The sequence below is a fragment of the Sus scrofa genome, chromosome Y (assembly GCF_000003025.6).
Source record: "Sus scrofa isolate TJ Tabasco breed Duroc chromosome Y, Sscrofa11.1, whole genome shotgun sequence".
Classification (NCBI taxonomy): Eukaryota; Metazoa; Chordata; class Mammalia; order Artiodactyla; family Suidae; genus Sus; species Sus scrofa.
In genome coordinates this window covers 21,540,028-21,562,048 of record NC_010462.3, presented here as the reverse complement: position 1 = coordinate 21,562,048, position 22,021 = coordinate 21,540,028, and the positions used below count along the sequence as shown (strand labels likewise).

General features: G+C 39.1%; 1 pseudogene; it reads right to left on the bottom strand.

Moving 5' to 3' along the window:
• On the bottom strand, positions 2,709-3,305 carry LOC110257955 (annotated as a pseudogene).

The window sequence follows — 22,021 nt, the reverse complement described above, 5'->3', positions numbered from 1 at the left end:
GCATGTCAAATATTCCTGTCTAACTACCAAAATTTTCAAATATGGAAAAACCACAAAACAATCTGGCATTGAAAACCACTAAAAAGACAAAAGGACAACTTACAATGGGAGAAAATTGTTTCTGACCATGCAACTAAGAAGGGATTACTCTCTAAAATATACAAACAATATACAATTCAACCACAAAAAAGCCAACAACCCAATGGAATAGGGGGCAAAAGACCTGCATAGACATTCCATGAAAGAATATATATACAGATGGTCAGAAAGCACATAAAAAATTCTAAACATCATTGTTTCTTAGGGAAGTGAAAATACAAACTACTATGAGGTACCTTTCTCACCTGTCAGAATGGCCATCCTTAACAAGTCCACACATAAAAAAAATGCTGGAGAGGGTGTGGAGAAAAGGAAACTCTCCTACACTGATGAAAGGAATGTCAATTGTTACAACCATTAAGGAAACCACCATGGAAATACTTCAGAAAAGTAAATATAGAACTAATATCTGACCGACCCAGAAATCCCACTCTTGGGCATACCGCTGAAAACAAACTTCCCTTGAAAAAGACACATGCACATGTATGTTCATTGCATCACTGTCCACAAGAGCCAAGACAGGGAAATAACCTAAATGTCCATTGAGAAGATTGGATTAAGATGTGGTGTGTGTGTTCCATATATACACACTTATACACAGTGGAACCCCGACTCAGCCATAAAAAAGAACAAAGTAATGCCATTTGCAGCAACATGCCTGGAATTAGAGAAGATCATGCTAAGTGAAGTTACTCAGAAAGAGGAAGGCGAATACAATACGATATCACATATGTGTGGACTGTAACAGATGGCACAATTGGAACTTTCCACCTGAACGAAACTCATGAATGTGGACAACAGTGTTTGGGTTGCCAAAGGGGAGGCGGCAGGATTGTGATGGACTGGAAATCGGGGGTTAGAAAAGGTGCAAAGTATTGCATGTGGAGTGGGTATGCAATGAGATCATGCTGTAAATCAATGGGAACTACATCTAGTCACTTTTGATGGAGCACAACGGAGGGTTATGTGAAAAAAAAAAAAAGGATACATACGATTATGGGTGTGGGTCTTGGGTGGTTGGGGTGGTGTGTGCCCGGGTCACTTTGCTCAACAGTAGAAACTTGACAGAACATGGGAAACAAGCTATGATAGAAAAAATAAACATCATTTTAGAAAAAGAAACACAGCCCTTAATTGTTTCATAAATGAAGAAATTGCAACTATGAAGATGAACATATATGTTTATTTTTGAAATAAAGGAATTGCAGGAAATTGTTGACATTTGCAAGCATAAATGTTCATCTTCACTATCCTGCAGAATCTATAGACCATTGTTAGGTCAAAATTAGGATGGTGTTCAAATAATGAAGAGGATAGAGGTGTTGGCCTTGAGAGAGAGGCAGCAGAGGTATCAGTGGCCATTGGCATTGGGAACCACGGATGGTTGGTTGGTTGAGGGTTAGACAAAGGGCCCTCTCTTGGTGGTATATTCTGATATCTGGTTGGAAAAGGGGACGGCTTCACCGTCATTCCAAAATAACCACTCAGGAAGGGAGAAATAAGGTGGTACTGAGAAATGGAAGTGGTAGTTGTAATGAAATTCACAATGTGGCCACTTGCTGGAGAGTAGCTTCTTTTGTGAGTGCGTATGAAACGTGGTCAACTGATTTAAAGTAGCATGTTGAGCCACGACAGTTTGTCCTGTGGTCGGGCTGATGCTGATGATGTAGAAGAAACGTCACTTCTCATGGGGGTAGTTGTATTAGAAATTCTCTGGCTGGTAGAAGGCCTTCTTACTAAAGGCACATGTAAATTTGTGGAGGTTGAAAATGCATTTTCTCCATGAGTTTCTGCTTCAAAATCAGAATTATGATTATCCACCTTATGCCCTGTTCTAGAGTGCTTCAGGCTGCAACCTTGAAGTAGAGAAGCTGATACTGGAGAAGCATTTTTATACGTGACTCTTCTTTTCCTCCTTACCAACAGTTGAGGACAGCCTCATTTAAAGTTTGGATTATGGTAGAACTGCAGCTAAAACCAAGGAGAAATTTATTTAATGGTATTTGAAACAAAGACACGAGGAGACAGAAACCATAATATCTGAGTCTTTGCATCATATGGAGTTAATATGAAACAATACATGTCCATTGCTAATATTTTCAAAAATGTTCTTAGTGGGCACAGCCAACTATTGCCCTCAAGGAAAAATGTCTGGTATATTTACAGTAATATTATTAGGCTCTGTGGCCTGCATTTTTTGAGGTTCATTGACAAACCTCAAGGAGGCTAGGACAATGATTTATCATCCCAAATATTTTATGACCAAGCCATCCTCAATTTAAAAATGTTGAACATGGATGTTCCTGTCGTGGCACAGTGGTTAACGCATCCGCCTTGGATCCATGGGTTTGCGAGTTTGATCCCTGGCCTTGCTCAGTGGGTTAAGGATCTGGTGTTGCTGTGAGCTGAGGTATCATTTGTAGATGTGCCTTGGATCCTACGTTACTGTGGCTCTGGCGTAGATGGGGGCTATAGCTCCAATTCAACCCCTAGCCTGGGAACCACCATATGCCATGGGAGTGGCTCAGTAAATGGCAAAAAGACAAAAAATAATCATCATAATAAAAATGCAACAGTACTTCATCCCACTTTCAAGGTCTACTTTGACCCTATATGGATGAACGTATTTGCACATGTCCAAAGAGAATCTTATATACTCCCTCTATAAATAGTAACTGGAAAATTCTTAATGCCTTGTTCCAAGCAGAGACTACATTTTCTTCTGACAGAATATTGGCTAGTGAGGCAGATCTTTGAAAATTCCTTTGCAACTTATTAAATGCATAAAGGTTAAGCTGTCAAACTAAGCTTTTCATACTCTCAGTTTCAAATATTCTGAACGGACCCTTTCTCTCCAGAACTTCTTTCTTGAAGCGTTCTTCATTAATCACGATCGAGGTTCCATTTTCATCCCACCAAATGGACTTAAATCGATCACTTTCAACAATTTCCCAAAGTTTTCTGGGAAAGAGCAGAGGAAGAAAATCACTATCTTCATCTGGTTCAGAGGCACACAATGTGTGGCATGGCTCTTTCATCAGGGAGCCCTCAGACAAAGCCTGGAAAGCTTTTTCTTCAATCTGAGACCTCAAGTCCAAGTCCCCAGTGATTGAGTTATCACACCATGGAGATGTAATGGAGGATTCTGAACCAGTTGGTGCATCTTTAGGAGACACAGGTTGCATTTCTGAAGGAGCATGTGCCATCTCAGATTAGTTTCTCTGCAGCTACTCTTCTCAACAGCATGCTTTTTGAACTCTGCAGTTTTAAATGCTGCTTTGGTAAGCCTACAGAGATAAAATCGCCCATGCATCACAATGGTTGCTAAGCTAAGTAGCTGTCAGATGACAGGTCTCCTAGCAATCTGAGCATAACCTTCAGTCAGTGCTTATTTTCCTATGAAATTGGTCCAGTTAACATAAAATATGAGCTCCTTACTTAAACAGTAACCCCCCCAACAAAAGTGAGATCAGCAAAATCCCATTCCAATGGAGTCTTTTTAATAAATGAGAAAATCCATCACATAAATAAATCCATTTCATCCCAGAAGTAAATGTAAGTTCCCTATTATACACATACACATTTGGTGCCTGTTATTAAGGCCTGGAAAATGGGACCAAAAAAAAAAACAGTAAAGTGAAACAAACGGTATGTATCACTTCACAGTGTATAACTAGAATCTACGCCATATCTGTGTTCACAAAAATCATAGCCAGGATTTCCCTGGTAGCTAGCTTGTTAAGAATCTGTTGTTGTCACCGCTGTGATCTGGGTTCAATCCCTGGCCTGGGAAATTCTGCATGCCCCAGGTGCAGTCCATAAAATAAAAATTTAAAAAAAGAAATAAAGAAAACAAACACACACACACAAAAACACAACCTTTATCACTAAGCAAGACACGGAAGGTCCCTGGGCACCAAGCAAAATATCTATAGCCATAGAGATATAGAAAGAGGGATAAATGCTGTGGTTAGGAGAGGAAATTTTGGGAAGCACCATCCAAAGGGATATGAGATTTCCTTGTGGGTTGAGGCCAATATTTCACAACTGGAGAAGTGATGGGTGTACAACATTCTGAAGATAATATAAGCCATTGCATTGAATACGTTAAAGTTCATACACAATGTTTTCACATTGTTAAAAACTGACAGTGATTTGTTATCACTGATTTTAGAACATAGAGTTTTCTGTGTATCCTACGTAAGTAGTCTGTGTGTTAAACAATATTCCTAATATTTTCTCATTAGGTTTGCCGAGAGAGGAATTCACAAGGCCAATTGGTATTCACTAGGGCATCAGAAAGTGAGGGGCTGAGCTCTAGATGGCATCAGCCTTGACTGCAAGGAGGTGTTAGGCTTACAAAGCACCTGTGGTGGGAATCCCTGGATGAAGTCCATGCTGGGAACCGGTTGCAGAGACAATGAAGAAGGAGGGGAAGGTCAAGGGAGGTGTAAGGGCTCGAGTCCCATGGTGTAGAGCAGTTACTCCCTGTAAGAGGTTAAGCTCTGCAGGCAGTTGTTTCCCACAGGTCATTGTTTCTTGCTGCCCAACTTGAGCATCCACATACTGGGAGGGGGTGTCCACAGCAAGTCTCTCAGGTGAACTGCAGCGGTTGGGGTGTATGGGGGTCTGTCTCCATCCTCCTGGAAACCTGTCATTCAAGCCTTCCATTATATGGGATAGGGGTGACCATCTACTCTTCTCTATCTGCTTCCTGCTGGCCTGGGGTGACAAGTACTGGGTGGATGGACATGGTACAGGCTACCATAGAGTTTGGGAAGAAAAGAAAAATGAGTTTAAATAGGAGTTTAGGATGTAGGTTGATACCAGTATTGTTGAAGGAGGTCTTCTGTTTCATCTGAGGAGGTTTTAACACTTGGTGTGATATTAACCCATAAATCACAGGAGCTGTTGGTCATAACACATGTTGTCTCCTTTCTGTTGCTGTATGAGGAGACCTTGAAAATGTAAGGTTGCCACTGCCAGCTGATGCTGCTTTGAGAAGCGTCGGTGGCATCATGTCTGACAGGGGACATAAACCCTAAGATCTTAGCCAGGCAAGGCTTGCCTAAAATTACTCCTGAAATATTTCCTCGTCTTCCTTGGATGTCTGGCCCACAGCTACTCCATTCTGCCTTTTCTCCCTATTGGCCCATGCAGATGCCATGGTTAACGATCTCTGTATTTCTAGATGAGAGAAGAGGCAAGAATTTGGGGCCATAGAAATGCTCACCTGAAATCGAACTGTCTGAAGGCATGTACCTCTCTTCTGGTCGCCTCCCTGAGCTCTGCTCAGCAGGTGCTGCAGGTAAACAGCTGCTGTAGCTCAAGTTTTACTCCAAGAAGAGCCTGAAGGCAAGTGCTATACTTGAGGTCACAGTTGGCTATAAGCCCCCATGGTCATTGACAGTTTTGACAGGCATTTCATGACCATTTCATCCCACAGTGCTAGGAATGAACATTCCTCATTCTGGCCAAGAATTCACAGATAGGCCACTCAATGTGCTAATACTGGACAAGGCCATGTTAGGAGTAGCCAAAAGTCTCTGGACCACCTGTCTTGCTAGCCTATTATGGTCCAGGAAAATATTCCCTCTTGTTGCATTTTCCCATACCTAGAGGTCACCGATCTCACATGGAACTGTCTATCATTTTCAGTGATTCAGGCACACATTGGAAATGCAGGAAATAGCAATTTTCTGAAAACATTGAATAAAAATAACACAGAGACACTCATGCTGAGAGAAGGAATTCACAAAGAGAAAGACAAATACCATATGATATCACTGATATCTGCAAGCTACTAGACAGCAGAAATGAAGCTTTCCACAGAAAAGAAAAACATGGACTTTGAGAATAGATGTATGATTCAAGGGGGTGCAGGAGGCAGAAGGGAGGGAGTGGGAGTGAGTGGGAGCTTGGGGTTAATTGATGTAGACTATTGCCTTTGGAATGGATGAGCAGTGAGATCCTGCAGTGTAGCACTGGGAACTATGTCTATTTGCTTACGATGGAGCATGACAATGTGAGAAAATAGGGTACACCTGTGTGTATAACTGGCTCACAATGCTGTATAGTAGAAAATATAATGATGTATTGGGGAAATAAAATAAAGATGAAACCTCTTCTGATAAGGAGTGAAAAAATAAAATTAAAAAAATATATAGAAAGAAGAATTGGTAATGTCATAAATAAAAATTATTTCCTAAGTGTTTTGTACCTTTAGTGTCCTCCTTTCCTTTTTACTACCTTTCTTTGCATTTCAATGTTTTTCCCTCTTTATTTTTTCATCTTTATTATACTACAATTTATATATATTGTGTTGTGACAATTTCTGCTATATAGCATATTGACATATATATACGCATGTGTGTGAGAATATAGACATGTATATATGTAAGTATGCATATATTTATGCATATTCTTTTTGCATTTATCTTCCATCATATGCCATCCTATGAGGTTGAGTATAGTTTCCTGTTCTATTCAGTAGGGACTCCTCGCTTATGATTTCTAAATGTAAATGTTTGCAACTACTAACCCCACTCTCCTTGTCAGTTCCACCCACCCCTTCGCACGTTGGCTACCACAAATTATTTCTCCATGGCTGCGATCAGTTTCTCCTTTTAGACAGGCTCATTGTGCCACATTTTAGATCCCATGTATAAGTGGTATCATGTGGCATTGTTCTTTCTTTTTATGACTTACTTCAATTAGTATGAGAATATCTATTTACATCTAGGTGGAGGCAAATAACATTATCTTGGTTTTTATAGTAATGTGTAATTGATTTATAATATTTCTTTAATTTCTGTTTTACACCAAATTGGCCGAGTCATACAGAGTCCCCTGTGCTGTAGAGGATGACCGAATGGCTTATCCATTAGAAATGTAAGCGTTTGCATCCACCAACCCCAAACTCCCTCTCCACATTTCTCCCTCCCTTAGACATCCAGACTGTGCTCTCCATGGCCATACGCTTTTACTGTTCTGCAGATAGTTTCATCTGTGCCATATTTTAGATTCAACATAGAATTGATTTTGTGTGGCTTTATTGTCTTTCTCCTACTTAATTTACCTAATATGAGAATCTCTATGTTGCTGCAAATGGTATGATAAATGAAGATTCTTTTTTATGGCTGATTAGTATTCCGTCGTGTATATATACATCTTCTTAACCCATTCATGTCTTCGCTATTGTGGATAGTGCTCCTGTGAGCATAGGGGTGCATGCATTTTTCTCAAAGAGAGTTTTGTCTAGATGGATGCCCGCAATTAGGATTGTTGGGTTGAATGTTAGTTCTATATTTAGTTGAAAGTCCAGGGTGGTAGAACTGATCATTTGTGGAGGGCTCTTTCCATTTTAAATGCTTCACACTGATTGCTATTTTTCCTTCAAAGCTCCTAAGTTCTTCTGTCCTGTCTGCTCACCTCGCTGTTGTTGGAGAACTGCCCAGTGTCCAGGAGTTCTTGCTCATTCCTCTTCACTCTTTTTTCTTCTTTGTTTTGTCCTCCCCAGTTTTGTGAAGTTATTTCTTATCATTGGAATCCTGGGATCTTCCAACACCATACAAAAATATTCTGTGCAATTCTTCCACATACAAAAGGATTTTTCAATGTATTTGTGGGAGTATGTGAGCCTCATGTCCTATTCCTCTGCTGCTATCTTTTTGGAAGGAGAGTTCTTTTTAGAAGGAGAGTTTTGGAAGGAGAGTTTTGCTATATGTAATATTCTTGTTCTTTTTGGAAGGAGAGTTTTTCTATATGTAATATTCTTGGTTAACATATTTTTCTATTAGTGCTTGAATCAATCACCCTACTCCCTGTAGCACTGATAATCTTATATTCCCCCTGATGAGTGATGGATTCATTTTTTCTTGCCTCTTTTAAGATAATCTCTTTAATTTCCCCATTCTGACAACACTGTGTTTGGATGAGATCTCTTTGGATGTATCCTACTTGTAGCACACTTAGACCAGGAAGTGTGCACGTCATTTTCTTTCTTCAGATTTGGGGTGTTTTCAGCTTAGACTTCCCCAAATAAGCTTTATGACATTATTCTCTTTCCTTCTGGGATTCCAGTGATAAATATATGATAGAGAGATGATAAATAGATAGATAGATAGATGATAGACAGACAGACAGATAGAGAGATGATATATAGATAGATAGATAGATAGATAGATAGATAGATAGATAGATAATAGATAACAGATAGATAAATAGATGATAGATCCACTTGACAAAGTTCCATCAGCCTTTTGGATCCCTTTCAATTTCTTCACTTGTTTTTTGCTTTGCACCTCTGATTTTATTACTTCAAATGAGCTGTCTCAAGTTCACTCATTCTTCTACCTGATCAAAACTGCAGTTGACCCCTCTGGTCAATTTATCAATTCAGTTATATTTTTTAGCTCTTGGATTTTTTATGACTTTGTTAATATTCTCATTTTGTATTTGCACCACTGAACTGGTTTGATTTCACTGTCAACCTGTGTCCTCCATTAGCTCAGTGAGTATTTTAAGGCAGTTGTGTTAAAAAATTGTGTGAGGTAATTTGGGGATTGAATTCCGTTAGGTTTCCAGAATCTCATTTTGGAAACCTTGGTGCACAGTGGAGTCTTATGCTGTTTTCATGGCATTTCAAAACCAGACACCTTCTCCTGACTTTGTGCAAATGAAGCCTGTACCAACCTCCCCAGCTAAAGGTACTACGATCTCTCTTCTGCTGTCTTGATCTTCTTGATGTCTGCTTGTGAGTGCACATGGGGTGGTGCTTGTCTCCATTTTCAGTTGTCTTCACAACTAAGACTGCCACCTGCCCAGTGGCCTTGTCAATCCTTCCAGTCAGGTGAGATAGAAATCAATCTCTGGCTAGCCCCCAAACAAATCAGAAGGTTGGATCCACCTTGTTGTTTCCATTCTGCTGGAAGGCCCGGGCATGAAGAGTTTTCTCCCGATGGTACCATGCTCTGTATGACCTAGGGATTGGACACAGACCAGCACACGAAATAGGTTGAATTTTCTACCCCTGTGGCCTGGGTACTCAACTGATCTCTATAGTTCTCTTGAAATTGTCCTTGTTCCTACATTTTTGGTAACTCGCTTCCTTGGTGGGGGAACAAAAGTCCATACAATGACTAAATGATCAGGAAAGGAAAGTCGTGGTGGTAGGAAAGTAATTCAGAGATATTTTTGAATATATTTAATGTTCCATGTAAAATGTCACTTGCAGGCACAGATTATAAAACAAACTTAACACTAGAATTAGATTAGTGTTCAACTGGTGTTTCATACGTAACCCCACACAAATAAAATGGAAAAAATTATACAACTATCCTAAATTTAAAAAACATTAAATTATAGGAAAGGAGTGGATTTGATAAAACTACACTCACATAATATTTTAGAGTTCAAGACCCATGTAAATGGAAGCAATCAAAATGATGTAATAGTAACTGATTAGAGAGCATGTACGTATCTCAGCAGATAATATGCTTTCTCTTGCATCCTTTGCTCAGTCTGGGGTTGTTGGAAGAAGCCTGCCAAACAACCCTACTTCTTTCCCTTCCTGAAACATATGTGTAAATGCAAATAAGTTTAAGAAAAATGTCAATAAAACATTTTAAGTGATTTCAAATTTATCAGAACATTACTATAGTAAAGTATTTACAATCACATATGCCTGTTATAATTACCATTACTATTGACTAATTTAGTAGATAGCATAAAACAGTAGCTAATAAGCTATTTGCTTAAAGTATATATTAACAATAAACGAAGTCAATAACTTTTTCAAGTCTTGACTATGAATACTAAGAAAGATTTGGTAGATTAGCAATGAAAACAACAGATTAACTTACACTATTTTTCTCTGTCTACAGGTGCTAAGGCAAGAGATAGCAGTATTACATATTTCACTAGCACAGTATCCCTCAGAAATTAGAGTTTCAAAAGTTCTTATAACAACAACCATCGAGATAATTAGATTCTTACTCAGTAGTTGGTAGGTATATATGAAACCTATGAGCTGCAATTTTCTACAAAAAGATGTTGAAATGATAATTTTTGGCCTCAAGGTGTCTATTCTGTGTAAGCTTTAATCAAATAAAATGTGGTCTACCTGTCATGTGCATGCATATATTGTAATAAGCATAAGAGATTTCAATTTTATAACACACTTACTCAGAACTTTTTTTCATTTTAAAACTACTGATTAATTATGATCGTAAAGAAAACTCTAAAATACTAAAAAGTATAATGAATATTTGTTGTTTTTATTTTATGTACAAATTAGTTGCTGAAATGGCTGTACAGCAGCTACAAACTGATATGGCAAATCTGCATGCACACACACACACGGACAGTTGAAAATGGTAAACTACAGGGATAAATTTGTGAGATTATTTTTTTTCTTTTGCATCAATCTCATAGACTTGACTGTGAAGAAAAAGAACAGCAATGTATTGTGTGCCTAAGATATATGAAGATATAACATTCCTGACAAGAGTATGAAGGCCGAGGGGACAATAAATGTACAGTTATGGGTTATTTCACAATACGTGAAGAGACACATTATCTCCTTAACATAGTTTGTCATAAACTAAGTTGTACATACCAAGACTTAAAGAAATAACTAGCACAATGAAAAAAAAAGAATTACCACTAATAAACCTGAGAAAGTAAGTAGAAAATAACTTACCAGATTAATTTAAAATTAAGTAGGTAATAAAGAAAATGGGAATAAATAATGGATTGAGAAAGTGAAAATTATTTAATAAAACATTAACTGTTGTAAATGTTTTGCTTCTCTGTAGTACAGGGTATTCTACTCAATATTGTGTAGAAACCTATACGGGCAAAAAAAAAAAAAAAAAAAATCCAAGGGGAAAAAAACGGATGTAAGCATAGGTATAACTGATTCATTTTACTGTGCACCTGAAACAGTACATTGTAAATTAACTACGCTTCTAAATAAAATTAAAATTAAGAAAATGTAAATAGCCCAAATGTCCCAATGAAAGGGAAAAATCTTTCTGGATTTGATATTTTAAAAATAAGATCTTTGTGTATGTTTTAGAGCATGTTCTACTTTCCTTCCTTCACATGAATCTTGCCAGTTTCCCCAGCACCCTTTATGGAAGAGACTATATTTCTTCCACTGTATGTTCCTTCCTCCTGTGTCATAGATTAGTTGACTATAGTTGTTTGGGTTTATGTCTTGGCATTATATTCTGTTCCATTAATCTGTTTCTGTTTTTGTGCCAGTACCATATATTTTCAGATAACTGTGGCTTTGCATATTGTCCAAAGTCAAGGAGCCTGATTCTTCAATTTCAAATGTTCTTTTTCATTGCTGCTTTGCCAATCTGCAGTCTCTTGTATTTCCATGGAAATTTTAAGATGATCTTTTCTAGTTCTGTAAAGAATGTCCTTGGTAGTTTGAAAAGTATTGCATTCAATCTGTAGGTTGCCTGGGGTAAAAGAGTCATTTTGCCCATGTTGATTCTTTCAGTCCAAGAGCATGGTATATCTTTGCATCTCTTTGTGGCATCTTTGATTTCTTTCATCAGCATCTTATGCTAGTTGAAGTATAGAATTTGTCCCTTTAGGCTGGTTTATTCCTAGGTATTTTAATTTTTTGATGTGATGGTTAATAGGACAGTTCCTCTGATTTTTCCATCTGATCTTCCATTGTCAGTATACAAACATGCAAGTCATTTCTGTGTATTAATTATACATCCTACTACTTTGCTAAATTCACTGATGGGCTCTATTAGTTTTCTGATGCTGTCTTTAGGGTTTTCTTGGTATAGTGTCTTGCCATTTGCAAATAGTGGTAGTGGTACTTCTTCTTTTCCAATTTGGATTCCCTTTTATTTATTTTTCTTCTCTGATTGCCATGGCTAGGACTTGCCAAACTATGTGGAATAGCATTGGGGAAAGTGGACATCCTTGTCTTGTTCCTGATCTTAGTGGAAACATTTTCAGTGTTTCACCATTGAGAATGAGGTTAGCTATTAGTTGCAATATATGGCTTTTATTATGTGGAGGTAGGTTCCCTCTATGCCCACTTTCTGGTGAGGTTTCTTTTTTTTTAATAAGAAAAATGTGTTGAATTTCATCAGAAGGATTTTCTGCATCTACTGAGATGATTGTGGTTTTTATTTTTCAGTTTGTTGATGTGGTGTATCACACTGATTGATTTGCAGATATTGGAGTACTTTTGCATCCCTAGGATAAATCCCACTTGGTCATGGCGTATGATCCTTTTACTGTGTATTTGAATTCTATTCGGTAAAAATTTGGTGAGGATTTTGATATCTAGGTTTATCAGTGATGTGGCTGTGTGATTTTCTCTTTTAGATGATACCCTTGTCTGGCTTTGGTATCATGGTGATGTTGGCTTCCAAGAGTGAGCTTCAGGCTCTTTTTTTCCTCTGCTATTTTTTGAAGGGTTTAAGGAAGCTTAAGCATTAACTCTCCTCTAAATATTGGATTGAATTAGCCTGTGGAGCTATTAGGTCCCAGACATTTGGTTTTTGGTGGGGGGAAATTTTAGTCACATTTTCAATTTTGGTACTTGGGTTTGGTCTCTTCATATTTTCTATATCTTCCTGGTTCAGTCTTGTAAGAAGATTGTAAGAATCCACCTATTTTATTGGCATATAGTTGGTTCTAGTAGTCTCAGGATCTTTTGAATTTCTGTGGGGTCAGTAGTAATATCTCCTTTTTCATTTCAAATTTTACTGATTTGACCCCTCTCTCATTCTTTCTGGATGGGCCTAGCTAGAAGTTGATCAATTTTATTGATCTTTTCAAAGAACCAGCTCTTGGTTTCATTGATCATATCTATTACTTTGTCTTTATTTCACTTACTTCAGCTCTGATATTTGTGATTTCTTTCCTTCAGCTTATTTTGGGCTTTGTCTGTTCTTCCTTCTCTAGCTGTTTTAGGTGTAAGTTTATGTTGTTTATTTGAGCTTTTTCTTGTTTCCTAAGTTGTATGGTATAAAATTCCCCCCCCCCAGAACTGCTTTTGATGTGTCCAGGAATTTGTTAGTGAGGATAGGGTGAAAACTGGAACCAATTAGCATTGCTTGTGTATACAGGACAATGGACAGGTATATAGATACAATAGAATATTAGTTATATTTAAATACAAACAAATGCAACAAAATGGGTGAACCTTGAAAATATAATGGTATGCATAATAATGCACACCCTAAAGGACAAATTTTTATTACTACATAAATCTCAGATAATTAGAATGTATTTAGATGTTACCAGATACAGAGGGTAAATGATAAAGGGAGATATTATCTGGTTACTAAGTTGCTGTTTAGAGTAGCCTTTTAAAAGCAAGAAAGTGAATTGTGTGTGATTATTGCACAGCAATATAAATGTACTCAAGCCTCTGCATTATACACTTGAATATCATCTAAATAGTAATATGTCATATATATTTTACAGTTAAAATGCAATCCCCCAAATTATTGTTATATTAAAGTCAATTCACAATGTTTCTTCAATTTCTGTCAAACAATAATGTGACCCAATCACACACATTTCCCTGTGCTGTACTGTAGGGCCCCATTCCCTATAGATTCTACATGTAAATTTTCAAACCAAAACTTCAAACTGCAAAAAATGCCTACAAATCAAAAACAACATATGATCAAAGTATATGTTTTCTTCATGAAACATACACTAGGTATAAAAGCGTGGATGCAGTAGAAAAACATAAGTTAGTAGTGAAATGCAACACATGTCCTCCTAGTGCTAGTCATTAAATAGCTGGATGTTATAATAATATCAGAGTACATTTCAGAGAAAAACATAAATATGCATATAAGTGATGTCAATTCCTAATGTAAGAGAAAAACTGATGCCCCAAAAGCAATTCTGCTAAGAGCAAGCTCCAGACTTTATGGTGTTAGACTTTCTGTGATAGAAATGCTCTCCCACTTCTGTTGTTTACAATCCCTCAAAAAGTTATACTGTCCACATCTGTAACAGAATTACGGTATGAGAATTTCTCTAAAAAAAAAAAACCTGAAGAAATTGTGTAAATAGATAACAAATCAAGAGCGTATTGAACTTTTGGCACATAGAGACATGATCATCATATCACCATAGTATCTCTTACATAGACTGGATAGAACTCAATGAATAAATGTACCTGGCATCAAGATGAGTCTGAAGGAAATAACTTCATTGACAAAAGGCAATACTTTGCTGGTGCCTGAAAGAATGATCTTGAAAGCAGGATTTGGGAAGATAGAATTTAAAATTGTTTGAACATCTAAGTGTTGATGTGCCTGCTGCCAAAGAAAAAGCGGAGAAGAGGACCTCATTATTTTAAAATTTTTGATTGATTTTTTTCATTACAATGGAGTGATATTTACTGTCAATCATTTAGAAAATACAGTTTGCAAAAAGAAAGTTAAGCATTGACTAGTTCTCTCCATCAACTGAAAAGAATAGCAGCAAGAATTATTTTATCAACTTCTAAAATAAACAGGTCATCAAATAGTAAATGAAGGAAAGTTCCTTTTCTAAAATATAAAAGCTTCAACTAATAGACGAGTATCAGAACTAATATATCAGCAATTTTTCTTTCTGTTTGTTTTCCTTAGCACCACTCTTTGTGGCATAATGGAAGTTCCCAGGCTAGGAGTCTAATCAGAGCTGGAGCTGCTGATCTAAACCACAGACACAGAGACACCACATCTGAGCCATGTCTGTGACACACACAGAAGCTCAGAGGCAATGCTGTATACTTTACAAACTGAGCAGGTTCAGGGATTAATCCCACATCCTCATGGATATGAGGCATGTCCCTTACCAATGAGCCATGATGGGAACTCCCAATACATTTGCAATTTTGATGATTTAATAAATCCAGACAAGGATTATTAAAGGCTGCTAAAACCAGTAGCTAAAACTCTGAAAAGAAACTTCATAATTATGAGAGACGCTATTTGGGTCTTGCTGCAGCAAGTGTGGAAATGAGAATAGGGAGGTGGACAAGGAGATGCCATCTTGTCATCACCATCCATCTTGGTGAACCTAAGGTGAGGCAGATGAGGGCCTTGAGAAAAACAAAGGCATTCGAACTTGAGAAAGTCTGGGGCCGGATTTTTCTAAAGATATTCAAAAACAGGTAGATTGTGCTAGAGGTTAATCATCAAAGTAACAATGTAAGACATTCTGCTCAGCTATAATCCCTCTGTGTCCTGCATGTAATTAAGTTACAATAGCATGTTATACATGTAAACAAGCACTATAAAAGTGTCTCCCCTTTCTGTTAGGGGTCTATGATTGGGAAGCTATTCTCCAAGAATATGTCCATGTTAATAAAGCTGTTCTCCATCTTCCTCGAGTGGAGGCCACAGTGAGATTCCCTCAGAGAGACTGATGTTTTGAGCCACCATCATCCTTGGTTGGCACCCCAGCTTGCAGTATCAGGGCTGCCCAGTGCTGAATATAGGTGCACCTCCCTGATTTCAGGGAACTCAGGATCAGTGGGCCCTGCAGCCTCTGGACAGGTTGACTGACAAGATGGACCCAGTGTGGACTGTGGATTATCCAGGTAAGGATCCGGGGACAGGTCCTGCTCACAGGGCAGAAAATAAGACTGATCAACCCCCTGAGGGATGAGTGCACTGAGGGAAAGGATCATGAGTCAGGAACAGATTCTCCCAGTCAGAAGCTGTTGCTGACCACAGTAGTATACCTAGGGGGCTCCGGATCAGAGGGTGGGCCTGATCAGAACACCTACTCTCTCCCAGTTGGAAGTTGTACCTGACCAGAGCAGTAGCCAGGAACTGCTGGGGGAGCAGGAGGGACAGTGATAACCTCTGAGTGTGCCTTTGAGAGTGAATAGGACCAGATTTGCTTAACATCAGATTTGTTTGTGGATCCATGGCTCGAGTGGCTACAGAATCTGAGTGGGTCCTAACCTGCATTTCCGTGGTGACCTCATGAGGCTTCAAGGCTGTGCCAGGCTCTGAGGGACTCCTTCCCTTCCTGTGAGTCTGGTCCAGTTCCAGGGTTTATACAGACCAGCCATATGCCAAGAGGCACATAAACTCTCAAGAGGGGCATAGTTAGGTGGACATCTGAAAGGCCACCTTGTGAGAAGGGGGCACTCTCCCTTGTTTCCTCTGTGTCACGCACACAGTGTGGCCACACAGGGCAGGACTTATCTTGGAGATACCTAATCTGATCCTGTTCCTGGACCACCGAGTGTGCTGCTTAGGAAAGGGATGTATGAGTCAGGGAAGGTTGTGCCCATAGAAACTGGGAGGGGCACTCTTTAAAGGGTTAAGCCAGGAAACGTTGACTTTACCAGTTTACAAACTATGCACTAAGGATTTTTGGGACTCTCTCACTTGTCCCCTCTGCTGTGATACCCCTCCTTTTGATCTAAGTTGGGACACACCCCCTGCACAGTATTTATGGGATGGCTGGCACATTTGACTGCTGGTACATGTTTGCACTCATTCTCCAGTGATCCCACGAAGGTGGCATCAAAGGACAGAAGAAAGAAGAATATGTATGAGGAATCTTACAGTGGTTGGATGTTTTGGGTCACATCAGTCAAAACCAGTTTCTAGTTTGAGACACTTAGCAGGTAAGGCATTATATATTCCAGTGGTAGCAGAGGCCACCTGTGAGCTCCACTGCTTCCAGGAGTGGAGGAGACAAAGGTACTTGGGATATAAGTAAGTGAAGAGGAAACCTAGATGGGAAGTGGAGTGCTGAAGTTGACAGCGTTAGAAGGCATGATTAGAAATTTCAAAATGTGACTCTATGGTTTTCCATTCTTCCATTCTTCCTTTCTTTTTTTTCTTTTTTTTTGGGGGGTTGGATGGTCTCCTGTTATTATCTGCTTGAGTGTATTTTTTTTTCATTTTTTGCAAATGCAATATTTTGTTTTGGCTTGTGGTTGCCCTGTTTTTTAAGTATGCTAACCCCTTCCCATAATTGTGTGTTTTTACCTGATGGTCCTGTAAGTTCAAACACTTCATTACTATATTAAAATTAAGAAGAGAAACATAAAAACAAACAATAAGGGTTATTTACTTCCTAACATCCATGCCCACATTTTATGGTTTTGATGACTCTTTTTTATTTTTTTCTTTTTAATTTTATTTTGTTTGAAGCATGTTCATGATTAAATCTGTATGCTGGCTTATTTGAGTGACTGCTCTCTGATTGCAGTTTCCTCAGTCCTAGTTCTTCCTCTTCTTCTTCTTTTTTTTCTTTTTGTTTTTTCTTCCCTTTCCTTCCTTTCTTTTTGGTTTAGCGAAGCCCTTTCAATATTTCCTTTAACCTGGGTTTTGTGTTGCTGTATTCTTTACGTTTTTGTTTGCGGGGAAAAATTTTTATTTCCCCTTCTATTTTAAATGATATTCTTGCTGGATAGAGTATTCTAGGTTGCATATTTTTTCCTTTGAGCACTTTAAATATCTCTTGCCATTCCCTCCTGGCCTGTAGTGTTTCTGTAGAGAAATCAGCTGATATTCTTATGGGGGTTCCCTTGTAGGTAACATTCTGGTTTTCTCTTGCTGCCTTCAGGATCCTCTCTTTATTACTAACTTTTGCCACTTTTATTATGATGTGTCTTGGTGTGGGTCTGTTTGGGTTCAGTTTGTTTGGGGCCCTCTGTGCTTTTTGTATCTTGAATCCAGTATCCTTTAGATTTGGGAAGTTTCCAGCGATAATTTCTTCAAATATATTTTCCATCCCCTTATCTTTTTCTACTCCTTCTGGAATTCTTATTACGCATAGATTGGCCCGCTTTATATTATCCCATAGGTCTCTATATTATCCCATAGGTCTCTTTCCAGTTTTTTGATTCGGTTTTCTGTCTGTTGAATGGATGGAGTGATTTCCATTATTCTAACTTCCATATCACTGATTCGTTCTTCTGCATTATTCATTCTGGTTTTTACTGCCCCTAATTCAGTTTGCATCTCTGCAAATGAATGTTCTAGTTTTTCTTGGCTCCTCCTTATATTTTCTAGTTCCTTTCTGATGGTGTCTGCATTACTGTTTCTATCTTCTCTTAATTCCTTCAGTATTTTCAGTATTTCTCTTTTGAATTCCAGGTCTGTCAGACTGTAGAGATCTGTTTCATTGTTGACTGTTTTAGGTGAGTTCTCCTGTTGGTTTGACTGGGGGTGGTTTCTCAGCTTCTTCATCCTGCTTGTTGTCTTCTTTCTCCTGAGGGAGTTGTACTCTCCGTGATCGGGCAGTGTTTGCCTTGTCACTGCCGTGGAATATTTCCTGAGGGCTGGCGTTGTTGGTCAATCTTTTTTGAGGCAGTGTGGCTTTTCTGGGTTGTTGATGGGGCTAACAGTGTTTCTTTGAAGCAAAGGAGGACTTCCTCAGGGCAGACAGGACTGGGAGGTCCACACCACGATGGTAGCAGATTTCACTTGGTCATGCAGAGCTTGCTCTGGTGTTTTCAGGCTGTGGGGTTCTTGCAGGGGGTTGGCGGTGTTAGGCAGCTGTTCCTCAGGAGTGCAGCACCCCCTGAGGGCTGGAGCAGCTATCTGGGTCACTGAGAACCTAAGAGGCTCTTGCCTAGGGCAGCCCAACTCAGAAGGACAGCCTGAGAATGCAGGTGGATCTTTTCACAATCTGGCCGAGCTTGTTGCAGCTTTTCTGGGCTGCAGGGGCTCTTCCAGGGGGCTGGTGGTGCTGAGCAGTTACTTCTTGGGAGTGGGGCACCCCCTGGTGGTGTGGGCGGGTAGCAGGGCCGTTGGAGACCCAAGAGGCTCCTCCTCAGGGCATCCCAACTCAGAAAAACCATCTGAGATCTTTTCCCAACTCGGCCAGGCTTATTGCAACTTTTCTGGGCTGCAGGGGGTCCTTCATGGAGCTTGCAGTCCTATGCAGCTGGTCCACTTGGGCACCCCCTTGGGGTTTGGGCGGGTAGCAGGGCCGTTGGAGACCCAAGAGGCTCCTCCTCAGGGCAGCCTGACTCAGAAAAACCATCTGAGATCTTTTCCCGACACGGCCAGGCTGGTTGCAGCTTTTCTGGGCTGCAGGGGGTCTTACCTGGAGCTGAGAGACCTACGCAGCTGATCGACTAGAGCAGCCCCTGGGGGCTTGGGTGGGAGCAGGGCCGTTGGAAGCCCAAGAGGCTCCTCCCCAGGCAGCCCGACTCAGAAAAACCATCCGAGAATTATGTCAGTCTATTCACAGCCTGGCTAAGCTTGTTCTAGATTTTCTGGGCTGCAGGCCTTTTCTCGGGGGCTGGTGGTGTGTGGTGTTTGGTTCAAATGACAATAAATAATCATCTATCATTTATCACCTTAAATGTCAATGGACTGAATGCCCCAATCAAAAGACAAAGAGTGGCTGAGTGGATAAAAAGGCAAAAACCTTCAATATGCTGCCTACAAGAAACTCACCTTACGTCAAAAGATACATATAGATTGAAAGTGAAAGGGTGGGGAAAAATATTTCATGGCAATAGACATGACAGAAAAGCAGGAGTTGCAACACTCAGATCAGACCAAATAGACCTTAAAACAAAGGACATAAAGAAAGACAAAGAAGGACACTATTTAATGATTAAGGGATCCATCAAAGGAGAGGATGTTACTATCATTAACATATATGCCCCAAATATAGGAGCACCCAGATGCATACAACAAATATTAACAGACACAAAGGGAGATATTGATGAGAATACAATCATAGTAGGAGACCTTAATACCCCCCTCACATCAATGCACAGATCCTCTAGACAGAAAACCAATAAAGCAACAGAGATCCTAAAGGAAACAATAGAAAAGGTAGACTTCATTGATATCTTCAGGACACTACATCCAAAAAAAGCAGAATACACATTCTTCTCAAATGCTCATGGAACACTCTCAAGAATCCACCACATATTGGGACACAAAGCGAATCTCAATAAATTTAGGAGCGTAGAAATTATCTCAAGTATCTTCTCTGACCACAATGCCATGAAATTAGAAATCAACCATGGGAAAAGCAAAGAGAAAAAACCTACTCCATGGAGACTAAACAACATGCTACTAAAAAACCAATGAGACAATGAGGAAATCAAGAAGGACATTAAAAACTACCTTGAAACAAATGATAATGAAGACACAACCTCTCAAAATCTATGGGATGCTGTGAAAGCAGTGCTCAGAGGGAAATTTATAGCAATTCAGGCCTTTCTCAAAAAAGAAGAAAGATCCCAAATTGACAACTTAACCCTTCACCTAAAAGAATTAGAAAAAGAAGAACAAAAAAGTCCTCAAGTCAGCAGAAGGAAGGAAATTTTAAAGATCAAAGAAGAAATCAATAAAATAGAGACTCAAAAAACAATAGAGAAAAGTAATAAAACCAAAAGCTGGTTCTTTGAAAAGGTGAACACAATGGACAAACCCCTGGCCAGACTCACTAAAAAGAGGAGAGAAAGAGCCCAAATAACCAAAATCATAAAAGAAAAAGGAGAAATCACAACGGATACAGCAGAAATACAAAAAACCATAAGAGAATACTATGAACAACTGTATGTCAACAAGTTTGACAATCTGGAAGAAATGGACAATTTTCTAGAATCTTACAGCCTGCCAAAACTGAATCAAGCAGAAACAGACCAACTGAACAGACCGATCACTAGAAATGAAATTGAAGAGGTCGTAAAATCACTCCCTACAAATAAAAGTCCAGGACCAGATGGCTTCACAGGTGAATTTTATCAAACATATAAAGAGGAACTGGTGCCCATCCTCCTTAAACTCTTTCAAAGGTTGAAGAAGAAGGAATACTCCCAAAAACATTCTATGAGGCCACCATCACCCTCATTCCAAAACCAGACAGAGGTACCACCAAAAAAGAAAACTATCGCCCAATATCATTGATGAATATAGATGCAAAAATTCTCAACAAAATCTTAGCCAACCGAATCCAACAACATACCAAAAAAATTATACAACATGACCAGGTTGGGTTCATCCCAGGTTCACAAGGATGGTTCAACATATGCAAATCAATCAGCATCATACACCACATTAACAAAAAAAAAAGTCAAAAATCATATGATCATCTCAATAGACACAGAAAAAGCATTTGACAAAGTTCAACATCCATTCATGATCAAGACCCTCCCCAAAGTGGGTATAGAGGGAACATTCCTGAATATAATCAAAGCCATTTATGAGAAACCCACAGCAAATATAATCCTCAATGGGGAAAAACTGAAAGCCTTCTCACTCAAATCTGGAACAAGACAGGGATGCCCACTCTCACCACTGCTCTTCAACAGAGTTTTGGAAGTCCCAGCCACAGCAATTAGACAAACAAAAGAAATCAAAGGCATCCATATAGGAAGAGAAGAGATCAAACTGTCACTGTATGCAGATGACATGATACTATACCTAGAAAACCCTAAGGACTCAACCCCAAAACTCCTTGAACTGATTAATAAATTCAGCAAAGTGGCAGGATATAAGATTAACATTCAGAAGTCCGTGGCATTTCTGTATACCAGCAATGAAACATTAGAAAAGGAATACAAAAATATGATACCTTTTGAAATTGCACCTCACAAAATTAAATACCTCGGAATACACCCTATCAAGGAGGTAAAGGACCTATATGCCGAGAACTATAAAACTTTAATCAAAGAAATCAAAGAAGATGTAAAGAAATGAAAAGATATTCCATGCTCCTGGATTGGGAAAATCAATATTGTGAAAATGGCCATCCTACCCAAAGCAATCTACAGATTCAAGGCAATCCCTATCAAATTACCCATGACATTGTTCACAGAACTAGAACTAACAATCCAAACGTTTATATGGAACCACAAAAGACCCAGAATCGCCAAAGCAATCCTGAGAAACAAAAACCAAGAAGGAGGCATAACTCTCCCAGACTTCAA